This window comes from Mauremys mutica, chromosome 18 (assembly GCF_020497125.1).
Source record: "Mauremys mutica isolate MM-2020 ecotype Southern chromosome 18, ASM2049712v1, whole genome shotgun sequence".
NCBI lineage: Eukaryota > Metazoa > Chordata > Testudines > Geoemydidae > Mauremys > Mauremys mutica.
In genome coordinates, this window is record NC_059089.1 from 7,473,023 (window position 1) to 7,484,187 (window position 11,165).

The window sequence follows — 11,165 nt, forward strand, 5'->3', positions numbered from 1 at the left end:
AGCAGCCCTCAGTGGTGAAAGAAGAGGTTCAGGACCATTTAGAAAAGCTGGACATGCACAAGTCCATGGGGCTGGATGCAATGCTTCTGTGGGTGCTGAGGGAGTTGGCTGATGTGATTGCAGAGCCACTGGCCATTATCTTTGAAAACTCATGGCGATTGGGGAAGGTCCAAGACGATGGGAAAAAGGCAAATATAGTGCCCAACTTTGAAAAAAGGGAAGAAGGAGAATCCAGGGAACTACAGACCAGTCAGCCTAACCTCAGTCCTTAGAAAAATCATGGAGCTGGTTCTCAAGGAATCCATTTGAAGCACTTGGAGGAGAGGAAGGTGATCAGGAAAAGTCAACATGGATTCACCAAGGGCAAGTCATGCCTGACCAACCTGATTGCCTTCTATGATGAGATAACTGGCTCTGTGGATATAGGGAAAGCGGTGGATGTGATATATCTTGACTTTAGCAAAGCTTTTGATACGGTCTCCCACAGTATTCTTGCCAGCAAGTTAAAGAAGTATGGACTGGATGAATGGACTATAAGGTGGATAGAAAGCTGGCTAGATCATTGAGCTCAACGGGTAGTGATCAACAGCTCGATATCTAGCTGGCAGCCAGTGTCAAGCGGAGTGTGCTAGGAGTCGGTCCTGGGGCCTGTTTTGTTCAACATCTTCATTAATGATCTGGATGATGGGATGAATTGCACCCTCAGCAAGTTTGCAGATGACACTAAACTGTGGGGAGAGATAGATACACTGGAGGGTAGGAATAGGGTCCAGAATGATCTAGACAAATTCTCTGAATCCTCTCCAATTTGAATTGTAGACATTGGAACTGGACACAGGATTCCAGCAGAGGTTGCAGCAGTGCCAAATACAGAGGTAAAATAACCTCTCTACTCCTCCTTGAGATTCCCCTCTGTGCGCATCCAGGGATCGCATTAGCCCTTTTGGCCTCAGAGTCACACAGGGAATTAAGGTTGAGCTGATTATCTACCACAGTCCTCAAAGTGTTTTCAGAGTCACTGCTTCCCAGGATAGAGCCCTCCACCCTCTAAGTGGGGCCTACACCCCTTGTTCCTAGTTGTGTGCGTTAACATTTAGCCATATTAAAGTGCATATTCTTTGCTTGTGCCCAATTTACCAAGCGATCCAGATTGCTCTTATCAGTGACCTGCCTCTTCATTAGTTACTACGCCCCTAATTTTTGTGTCATTTGCAAACTTTATCAGTGATGATTTTACGGTTCCTTCCAGGTCACTGATAAAAAAGTTAAGCAGCATAGGGCCAAGAAACAGTCCCTGCAGGATCCCACTGGAAACATACTGGTTTGATCGTGATTCCCCGTTTACAATTATATTTTGAGACCTATCCATTAGCAGCTTTTAGTCCATTTAATATGAGCCATGCTAATTTTATATCTTTCTAGTTTTTTAATTAAAATGTCATGTGGTAACCAGTCAACTGCTTTACAGAATTCTAAGGATATTACATCAATATTATTACCTTCATCAACCAAACTTGTACCGTCATCAAACAAGTTAATTTGACAGTCTATTTTCCATAAATCTGTGTTGACTGGCATTAATTATTTTACTCTCCCTTAATTTTTTATTCACTTTTGGCATTGTATATACTGGAATAAACAACTTCTGGGCCCAGTCTGAGTCATTCATTTCAGGGGGATACAGGATTAAATATTTGAAAGAAATGTAAATAACTGATGAGGGTTTTGAATACTTTTAGAAAGATTTTCTGAAACTGTTGAAAAGCAAGTTTCATGGGACACACAGCAAGATGCCTCAGTCCATTTAAGGCATTTCTATGACTCTCATTACCCCAGGATCTGAGCCTTTCACATGCCGCAATGGCTGTATCTTTTCAACTCCCCAGCAAAGCAGGGAAATGCTATTCTCTCCATTTTACATATGGGCACAAAGATTTGCCAGAGGCAGAACAAGCGATCTCCTGAACCCTCGGCTTGTGCCTGACCCACTGGACAAGCCTGTCCCAGTTTCAAGGAAACTGCACCATTAACTCCCTCCATGATCTGCTCCAGGAATGCCCCTAGCCACCACCTCTCTCTGGAAAGGGACCCGGGTCCCACTCCCATCTGACTGGGGTGTTAGGCTGCAGCCCCCTGCTCTGTACTGTGATTCTCTCCAGTAGCTCTGGCAAACATCCAGCCCCTGCTCCTCGGTTTCTCTCTAAGGACAATGACAGCGCTCTCACCAGAGACCAGACAGGGGCCTAAGCAGGGCACATTGATTCATGGATAAACAGTATTCAGAGGAGACATATAAAAAACAATAAAATGGTCTAAACACACACTAAATTTTAACAGCAGTGAAGGGCCCTGGTAGGTATCAGTCTTTCAGATCCCTACCCAATAGGGATATTGCCATCGGCCATAGGGTGACCAGATGTCCCGATTTTATAGGGACAGTCCCAATTTTTGGGTCTTTTTCTTATATAGGTTTCTATTACCCCCACCCCCTGTCCTGATTTTTTACACTTGGTGTCTGGTCATCCGAATTGGCCATGTCCAGCTTCCCATACAGGTATCACTAACAGGCTTTTAAACAGCCAAATACACACTCCAGTGTCATTCTGCACTTGCTCAGCCTGTTGTTGAACTGCTCCTTGCTGCTGTCAAGTTGCCCCTCGTATGGCTAGTTAGTGCCGACTGGTAGCAGTCTGGAGTGGCCAGCTTCCACAGTGCAATCGCCAAGCACTTCTCCAGCGACAGGGCAGCTCTCATTCTTGTGTTCTTGCACCGCAGGGCTGGGGCGAGCTCATCACACAGTCCCCTGAATGTGGCTTTCGTCATGTGAAAGTTCTGCAGCCACGGCTAAGTCATCCCAGACGTGCATGACGATGTGATCCCACCACTCAGTGCTTGTTTCCCGAGCCCAAAAGCAGCGTTCCACTGTGGTCAGCACCACAGCTGCCAACTTCCTCTCTGCCCTGTGGGTGGTCAGCCCCCCCCCCCGCCCCACCCTGCCCCACCCTCACCCCACCTCAGTTCCACCTCGTTCCCACCCCTGCCCTGCCTCTTTACCGCCTCCTCCCCGGAGCACACCACGTTCCCCACTCCTCCCCTTCCCTCCTGGAAAGTCCTAAGCGCCGCCAAACAGCTGTTAGGCAGCGGGTGGGAAGCGCTGGGAGGGGGAGAAGCAGAGATGAGGTGTGCTTGGGAGAGGAGGAGGCGGTGGGAGCTTGGCTGCCAGTAATTTTCCCCTATGGTCAGCACCTCTGTGAATGCCACAAGCAATCTTGTGTTGTAGCTATTACACACGGCAAGATCACTGTCACACTCCTCTTGCCTTTGTAGTTTAAGGAATAACTCCGCTGCCACTCGTGACGTGTTGGTCAGAGCGAGCAGCATATTGATCAACAGTGCGGAATCCATTCCTGCAGCCCGAAAGAGGCAGGGGGCGCAGTACACAAACTGTTGAAAGATGTGGACGGAAGCACATGGATTGCTGGGATGTGAAGCAATGCATCATGGGGCATTGGGACAGGATCCAGGATGTCCCGCAGACCCCTCCTCATTCCCACAAGTCTTAGTGGCAAATGAGAAAGAGGTGCTCTGTGGGATAGCTGCCCAGAGTGCACCGCTCCGAATACCACTGCAAGTGCCGCAAGTATGAACACACTATTGCGCAGGCAGCTGTCAGTGTGAACACAAAACAGCGGTTTTCCTTCTGCGCTCTCTGCTGGCGCTCTAACTTTGCCAGTGTAGATGGGCCCTAAGTGAAGTCATGCATGGACATGTGACTTGCCCATGTGACTCCAGACACCACCTTGCTACCTGTAATTTTCCATTAGCTGTGCTGAGGGCTTTGTCTGAAACAGTGGGTTTCCCTCCACATGGCAGAAGCTATAAAAGGCCCTTGAAAGGCCACTGTGTCTCTATCCTGCTCCAGCCTTTGGACTATGGACTTATACGAATGGGAGCATTTTAACCAAGGGACTGAGGACCTTCCAATGATTTGGAAGCAACCAGAGACTTGACTTAAGCCAGCAGTTTGTTCCATCACTGCTCCAAGCCTGAACCAAGAACTTTGCCATTATTGTCTGTATTTGATTCCTTTAACCAATTTTAACTCTCATCTTTCTTTCTTTTTATAAACAAACCTTTAGATTTCAGATACTGAAGGACTGATGATTATTGGGTAAGATCTGAGTTATATATTGACCTGAGCATGTGGCTGGTCCTTTGGGATCAGAAGAACCTTTTATTTGATTAAATTGGTTTTAAAGAACCACCCATCTCTAAGTCTAGTGTTTTTGGTGGTGATACAAGGACTGGAATAGCTGAGGAAATACTTTTCTGACTTCTTGTTAGCCAGTGTGGTGAAATAGAAGTTTACTGTTGTTGCTGGTTTGGTATATCCTCTGGGAGAATAACCTCCAGTTTTGGGGTGTGTCCGCCCTAGTTTTCAGTAGTTTGACCTGAATTTGGTATTCTCAGTTGTGACCCATGTAGGCATGGTTACACTGACACACAGGTTAAGTTCCAGCAAAGCTGTCTCTTGCTGAGGCAGGGTGTGTGTGTGTAACACGTTGGATTGTGGTTCTGGGTGCCCCAAGGCAGTGTCAGAGTGGTGTTGGGGAATTTGCATTAACCACCCCCAGCAAGTCCCCAGGAAATCCACTTAGCAAGCCAGGACCCCGAAATCACACTTAACACTTATTGTCCCCAAAGTTCATGCATGTCTGGCACATTTCAGTATAACATCCTTTGAAGTCCTCTCGCTTACCACCTCTCATAGCTGAGGCTAGTGCCTGACCCACTGGACCCACTTTCTTCCCGCACACTAGGGTTGCCAGGCATTTGGTTTTTTAGTGTAACGCCCTGTCCAAAAGGGACCCTGGCAACTCTGGCCAGCTGCTGACCAGGCTGTTAAAAGTCCGGTCAGTGGCACACCAGGGCTAACGCAGGCTCTCTGCCTGGCTACACGCATCTCCTGGAAGTAGTCGGCGTGTCCCTGTGGCCCCTAGGCGCAGGGGCGATCAGGGAAACACTGCGCTCTGTCCCCCGCCCCGAGCACCGGTGGAAACTGCAGCCAATGGGAGCTGTGGGGGAGGTGCCTGCAGGCATGGGCAGTGCGCGCCACACAGAGCCGCCTGGCTGCCCCTGCGCCTAGGAGCCGGACTGCCATCTGCTTCTGGAAGCCGTGCGGAGCCAGGGCAGGCAGAGAGCCTGCCTTAGTCCTGCTGTGCCACGGACTGGGAGGCACCTGAGGAAAGTGCCGTCCATCTGGATCCTGCACCCTGAACCCCCTCCCAAATCCCAACCCCCACCACAGGTTGGAACTCCCTTCTAGAGCCCGCACCCCAACCCCCTCCTCCAGCCCTGAGCCCCTCCCGCACCCCACTCCCTCCTGGAGCCAGCACCCCACACCTCCTTCCACACCCCAACCACCCACCCACCCCAGCCCTGAACCCCCTCCTGCCCCCAAACCCCCCATCCATGGCCCCACCACGGAGCCCGCACCCCCCTCCTGCACCCCAACCCCTTGCCCCAGCCCAATGAAAGTAGTGAGGGTGGGGAAAGCTGCTCCCAGTGGGCTTAGAAGAGAATAATGGGGGCTGAACGTTGCAAAGGAGTTTAGTTAGGAGCTAACCAAGGGCCATTGACATCAACAAGCTTTGGATCGGGTTCATGTTTAACAGGAGGCATGAGAAAGTTTGGAGCTATGTATTACAATCCTTCCTCCATGCCATAGGATCCTGAGGATGAACTGAACCACTGCTAGAGCAAGAACTCAGTAAACATGTTCCTACCACCCCACCATCTTGCAGACAGAAGGAAAAAAAGGTTGATTTTTTAAAGGGATAATTTTCATAGTTATCAGGCATATGCCAACTAAAACACAAGCCACTTCTCAAAATTGAACTTGAGTTGCAAGGATCTTGTTGGATATCACCCAATGACAGCAAAACAATGCAGAGAGAGCTGGAATGAAGTGCAGGATAAACAGGCCTGTAGCCACAATAGTCTGAAGATTAATGGGATTTAGAATGAAACATTGTCGCAAATCTCAGTTTTCCAGTAACTTGGGTTACAATAACAAGGATTTACTCTTGCATATTATGTTAACTTTTGACTGAAACGTCTGCCAATTCCAGTTTCTCTATTTTTACAATATTTTCACACAATCTTGCAAACTCCCTTAGCTCAGTTGTCATGCAGAGACAAGGTAGGAGCACGCTACCTTCAGCACATAGCTCACTGCCATTCTTACAGGAGCTGCCTTTGCTGAGCTAACCAATGTAGAACCAAACAATAAAGTATCTCTAGCTGCGCCCGCCTCTGCTGGTACAGATTGAGGCTCCCCACAAAATACACGGACCAGTTTTCAAGTAGCTCTACCAATTACTGAGCTCTAGAGATACACTTTGCATATGCCTCTTGATACACAGAGAGATTCATTATCTCCGAGGAATTTCTCAGCTTCGTTCACAGAAGAGCATCAGACAGCAAATGCGGGGGGTGGGGGAATGGAAGGGAAGGGAAGGAGAAGGGGTATTTAATAGGTAGGAGTCATCATACAGCAAATGCAGTGCGGGGAGGGGTTAATAGGGTGCCTTCATCATACAGCAAATGCAGTGCCGAGGGAGGGAGGGACGGGGGGGGCTGTTTGTTAATAAATTGCTTTCATTATACAGCAAAAGCAGTCCAGGCAGGGTTAACCAGTTGCATTCTAGCCCCAATGACCCATTGCTTGTGTTGCTCACACCTGCCAGCCTGGTGCATTTTTGCACTGCCTGTCAAGTGATGTAGCTACTGAATGTTGCTTAAATTTAACCTACATAAAGTAGAATTAAGTTTCTCCAAAGATGGTGCGACTGAAGTGCTGAAATAAAGAAAAAACACCCTTCTTGACCAAGGCCCCAGTGAGATTTGAACTCACGACCCCTGGTTTACTAGACCAGTGCTCTCACCCCTGAGCTATGGAGCCTCTTGGTATACTGTATATTTCCCCTAACAAGAGTGTACAATAATCATTTTTCATCACTACATTCTATGCAGTTGCACAAAACCCAGGTTGACTGAGCTTTTACTGTGTTACAGTTAAGTTTTAAACCACATTGTCCTTTACTATACTTTTACCAGTTTGTCTGGCACTGAAGTTAGGCTTACCAGTCTGTAATTGCTGGGATCACCTCTAGAGCCTTTTAAAAAAAATTGATGTCACAGTAGCTATTCTCCAGTCATCTGGTACAGAAGCTGATTTAAATCATAGAATCATAGGACTGGAAGGGACCTCGAGAGATCATCTAATCCAGTCCTCTGCACTCATGACAGAATTAAGTATTATCTAGATCATCCCTGACAGGTGTTTGTCTAATCTCCTCTTAAAAATCTCCAATGATGGAGATTCCACAACCTCCCTAAGCAACTTATACCAGTGCTTAACCACCCGACAGTTCGGAAGTTTTTCCTAATGTCCAACTTAAGCCGCCATTGCTGCAATTTAAGGCCATTGCTTCTTGTCCTATCCTCAGAGGTTCAGAAGAACAATTTTTCTCCCACCACCTTGTAATAACCTTTTATGTACTTGAAAACTGTTATCATGTCCCCTCTCAGTCTTCTCTTCTCCAGACTAAACAAACCCAGTTTTTTCAATGATCCTCATATGTCATGTTTTCTAGACCTTTAATCATTTTTGTTGTTCTTCTCTTGAGTTTCTCCTATTTGTCCACATCTTTCCTGAAATGTGGCACCCAGAACTGGACACAATACTCCAGCTGAGGCCTAATCAGCACGGAGTAGAGTGGAAGAATTACTTCTCGTGTCCTGCTTACAACACTCCTGCTAATGCATGTTCACTTTTTTTGCAACAGTGTTACACTGTTGACTCATATTTAGCTTTTGGTCCACTACGACACCCAAATCCCTTTTCACAGTACTCCTTCCTAGACAGTCATTTCACATTTTGTATGTGTGCAACTGATTGTTCCTTCCTAAATGGAGTATTTTGCATTTGTCCTTATTGAATCATAGACTATCAGGGTTTGAAGGACCTCAGGAGGTCATCTAGTCCAACCCCCTGCTCAAAGCAGGACCAATCCCCAACTAAATCATCCCAGCCAGGGCTTTATCAAGCTTGACCTTAAAAACCTAAGGAAGGAGATCCCACCACCTCCCCAGGTAACTCATTCCAGTGCTTCACCACTTTCCTAGTGAAAAAAGTTTTCCTAATATCCAACCTAAACCTCCCCCACTGCAACTTGAGACCATTACTCCTTGTTCGGTCATCAGGTAACACTGAGAACAGTCTAGATCCATCCTCTTTGGAACCCCCTTTCAGGTAGTTGAAAGCAGCTATCAAATCCCCCCTCATTCTTCTCTTCTGCAGACTAAACAATCCCAGTTCCCTCAGCCTCTCCTCATAAGTCATGTGCTCCAGCCCCCTAATCATTTTTGTTGCCCTCCGCTGGACTCTCTCTAATTTTTTCACATCCTTCTTGTAGTGTGGGGCTCAAAACTAGACACAGAACTCCAGATGATGTCTCACCAATGCCGAATAGAGGGGAATGATCATGTCCCTCAATCTGCTGGCAATGGTTCTACTTATACAGCCCAAAATGCCGTTAGCCTTCTTGGCAACAAGGGCACACTGTCGACTCATATCCAGCTTCTCATCCACTGTAATCCCCAGGTCCTTTTCTCCAGATCAATTTCATCCTATTGACTTCAGACCATTTCTTCAGTTTGTCCAGATCATTTTGAATTTTAATCCTATCCTCCAAAGCACTTGAAACCCCTCCCAGCTTGGTATCATCTGCAAACTTTATAAGTGCACTCTCTGTGGCATTGTCTAAATCACTGATAAAGATATTGAACAGAACTGGACCCAGAACCGATCCTGTGGGACCCCACTCATTATGCCCTTCCAGCATGACTGTGAACCACTGACAACTACTCTCTGGGAACAGTTTTCCAACCAGTTATGCACCCACCTTATAGTAGTTCCATCTAGGTTGCATTTCCCTAGTTTGTTTATAAGAAGGTCATGCAAGACAGTATCAAAAGCTTTCTTCTCCATCTCTAATTTCTATGGACTAGATTGTGACTTGGATTACATGCATAATTATTTTAACAGGTCTTCCTTCAACTTTACAGCGATGATTGGGATTAACATACAAGAGCTTGACCAGGTAGAACAGAAAGTCGCCTTGAAGAAATGTCTCCCGTTTGAGGAACACCTTCATGCAGATTTCTGTTTGCCCCTCACCAACCCAGTGGAGAGCAGACATAACTTGCATAGGACCATCCAGGACAGAAAAGAAGGCATAGCCACCTGCGCCTGAGTGATGAAACAAGAGAAGCCAAAGAGGACATTGAGTTCCATAGCTCCTAATAGGAAATATTGTCAAATGTGTCCAGAACATACATCAATCCCAAGAGCCAAAAGGTAGCTCAAAATGAACTGCATCAAATCTCTGTGCTGCATAATTTCATGTCACTTCAATGTAGAAAACAACTCCTCTTGGAAGAAATCAGAATTAAGTAACGTGCATTTTCTTCCTCCCACCATAGAAAAACATGTGTTCCCATCAGGTGGGCAGAACAACATCTCCTGGGCCTTTGTTACCCACACCAGGAGGATGGAGCTGTCTGTAGCACTTGCACAGAAATACATCAAATTACCCAGCATGAATCCAAAGACAGAGACCAGTGTTTGACAAACATGTGAAGAAGCTAAAAGCCAGTAAAACTGCTTTGTACAAATACTGGAAAAAGAAGCCCTGTGAGAGCACATGGTAACGGCAAATGTCAGTAAAATTACCCTCAGACTATCCCAAACACAAGCATGTAGGAAACATGTGCTCAGAGCATAAGTGAAATGAGCCAGCTGGAAAAGTACATATGGTCTTTGAGAAACAGTGGATTGGAGAAGAAAATAAGGCAAACAACTTGGTACAATTGGTGTTCGGACTCCTGTTCGGACAATCACATGATTACAGTGCGTGGGTTTCTGAAATCTCATAGATGAAAGGTAGATGCTTCGTATAATGGAAAATGAGGCTATTGTTAATAGGAAAGGGTCACTGGTGTAATATGGTGATGAAAAGCTCTTTTCACTGTTTTCCTGCTTGAATTGCCTTTCTGTAACGTTGTCTAGTAACTCTGATGGTCTCAGAGGCTGTTCTTACCTCCCCTTTTCTTCCTAAAACTTGTGACCATGAATGCTGGTGCCACTCCGCTGGCAGAGCTCTGGTGTAGATAAGAGGTCAGCAGCCACCCATGCTTTCAGCCCTGTGTCATCTGACCCTGCTTACAACAAGTCTAGACAACAAGATGGTAAAAAGGCCAGTCGCTGCCAACACTTTAGGGTTCCTACTGTTCCCACCACTGAGGTGTCTGTGCTGGGAGACATTTCAGGCAAAAAAGATGGTGTAGGTCCATGTTGCTGTGCACCTTGGGGGTTGATGGGCTAGTACCACAAAAGTATGCTGAGACCAGAGTAGTGAGTAAGTTTCCTGGCTGGACTATTAGTAAGGCTGCATGTCTGTCATGGAGGTCATGGAAGACACGTGGAGATGGGTAGGAAGCCTGCCAGCCCCGCCACCCCTCTCCCCCAGCACTAGAGGGGTCCCAGGCCGCATGCCATCACCCCCCCCTCCAGCATGAGTGGGGGGCCCCAGGCCACGCACTGCCCCCCACCTCCCCCATCACCAGAGGGGCCCTGGGCTGTACGCCACCCCCTGACCCCCTTCCCAGCACCGGAGGGATCCCGGTCCGTGTGCCACCGCCTGGCCCCCCTCCCTGCACCAGAGGGGTCCTGGGCCGCACGCCACCGCCTGGCCCCTCTCTCAGCACCAGAGGGGTCCTGGGCCACGTGCAGCCCCCTGCCTCCCCCAGCATCAGAGGGTCCCCGGCCGCACACCACCCCCTGCCTCCCCCAGCACCAGCCAAACCCCCAGCACCTGCAGCGCCCCCAGACCGTCCCCAGAGCACCCATGGCCCCCCGGCCCAAGTTTTAATTAGGGACATAGTACAAGTCATGGACAGGTCATGCAGGGCTGCCCAGAGGATTCCGGGGGCCCGGGGTCTTCGGCGGCGGGGGGCCCTTCTGTTCCAGGACCCGCCACCGAAGTGCCCCGAAGACCCGCGGCGGGGACCCCCCGCCGCCGAATTACCGCCGAAGCGGG

General features: G+C 48.1%; 1 non-coding gene across 1 annotated transcript; it reads right to left on the reverse strand.

Annotated features, from left to right (window-relative positions):
- Positions 1-6,891: 6,891 nt before the first annotated feature.
- Positions 6,892-6,964, reverse strand: TRNAT-AGU. Its single transcript has one exon. It is a non-coding gene; the product is annotated as a tRNA-Thr (tRNA).
- Between the last annotated feature and the right edge of the window lie 4,201 nt (positions 6,965-11,165).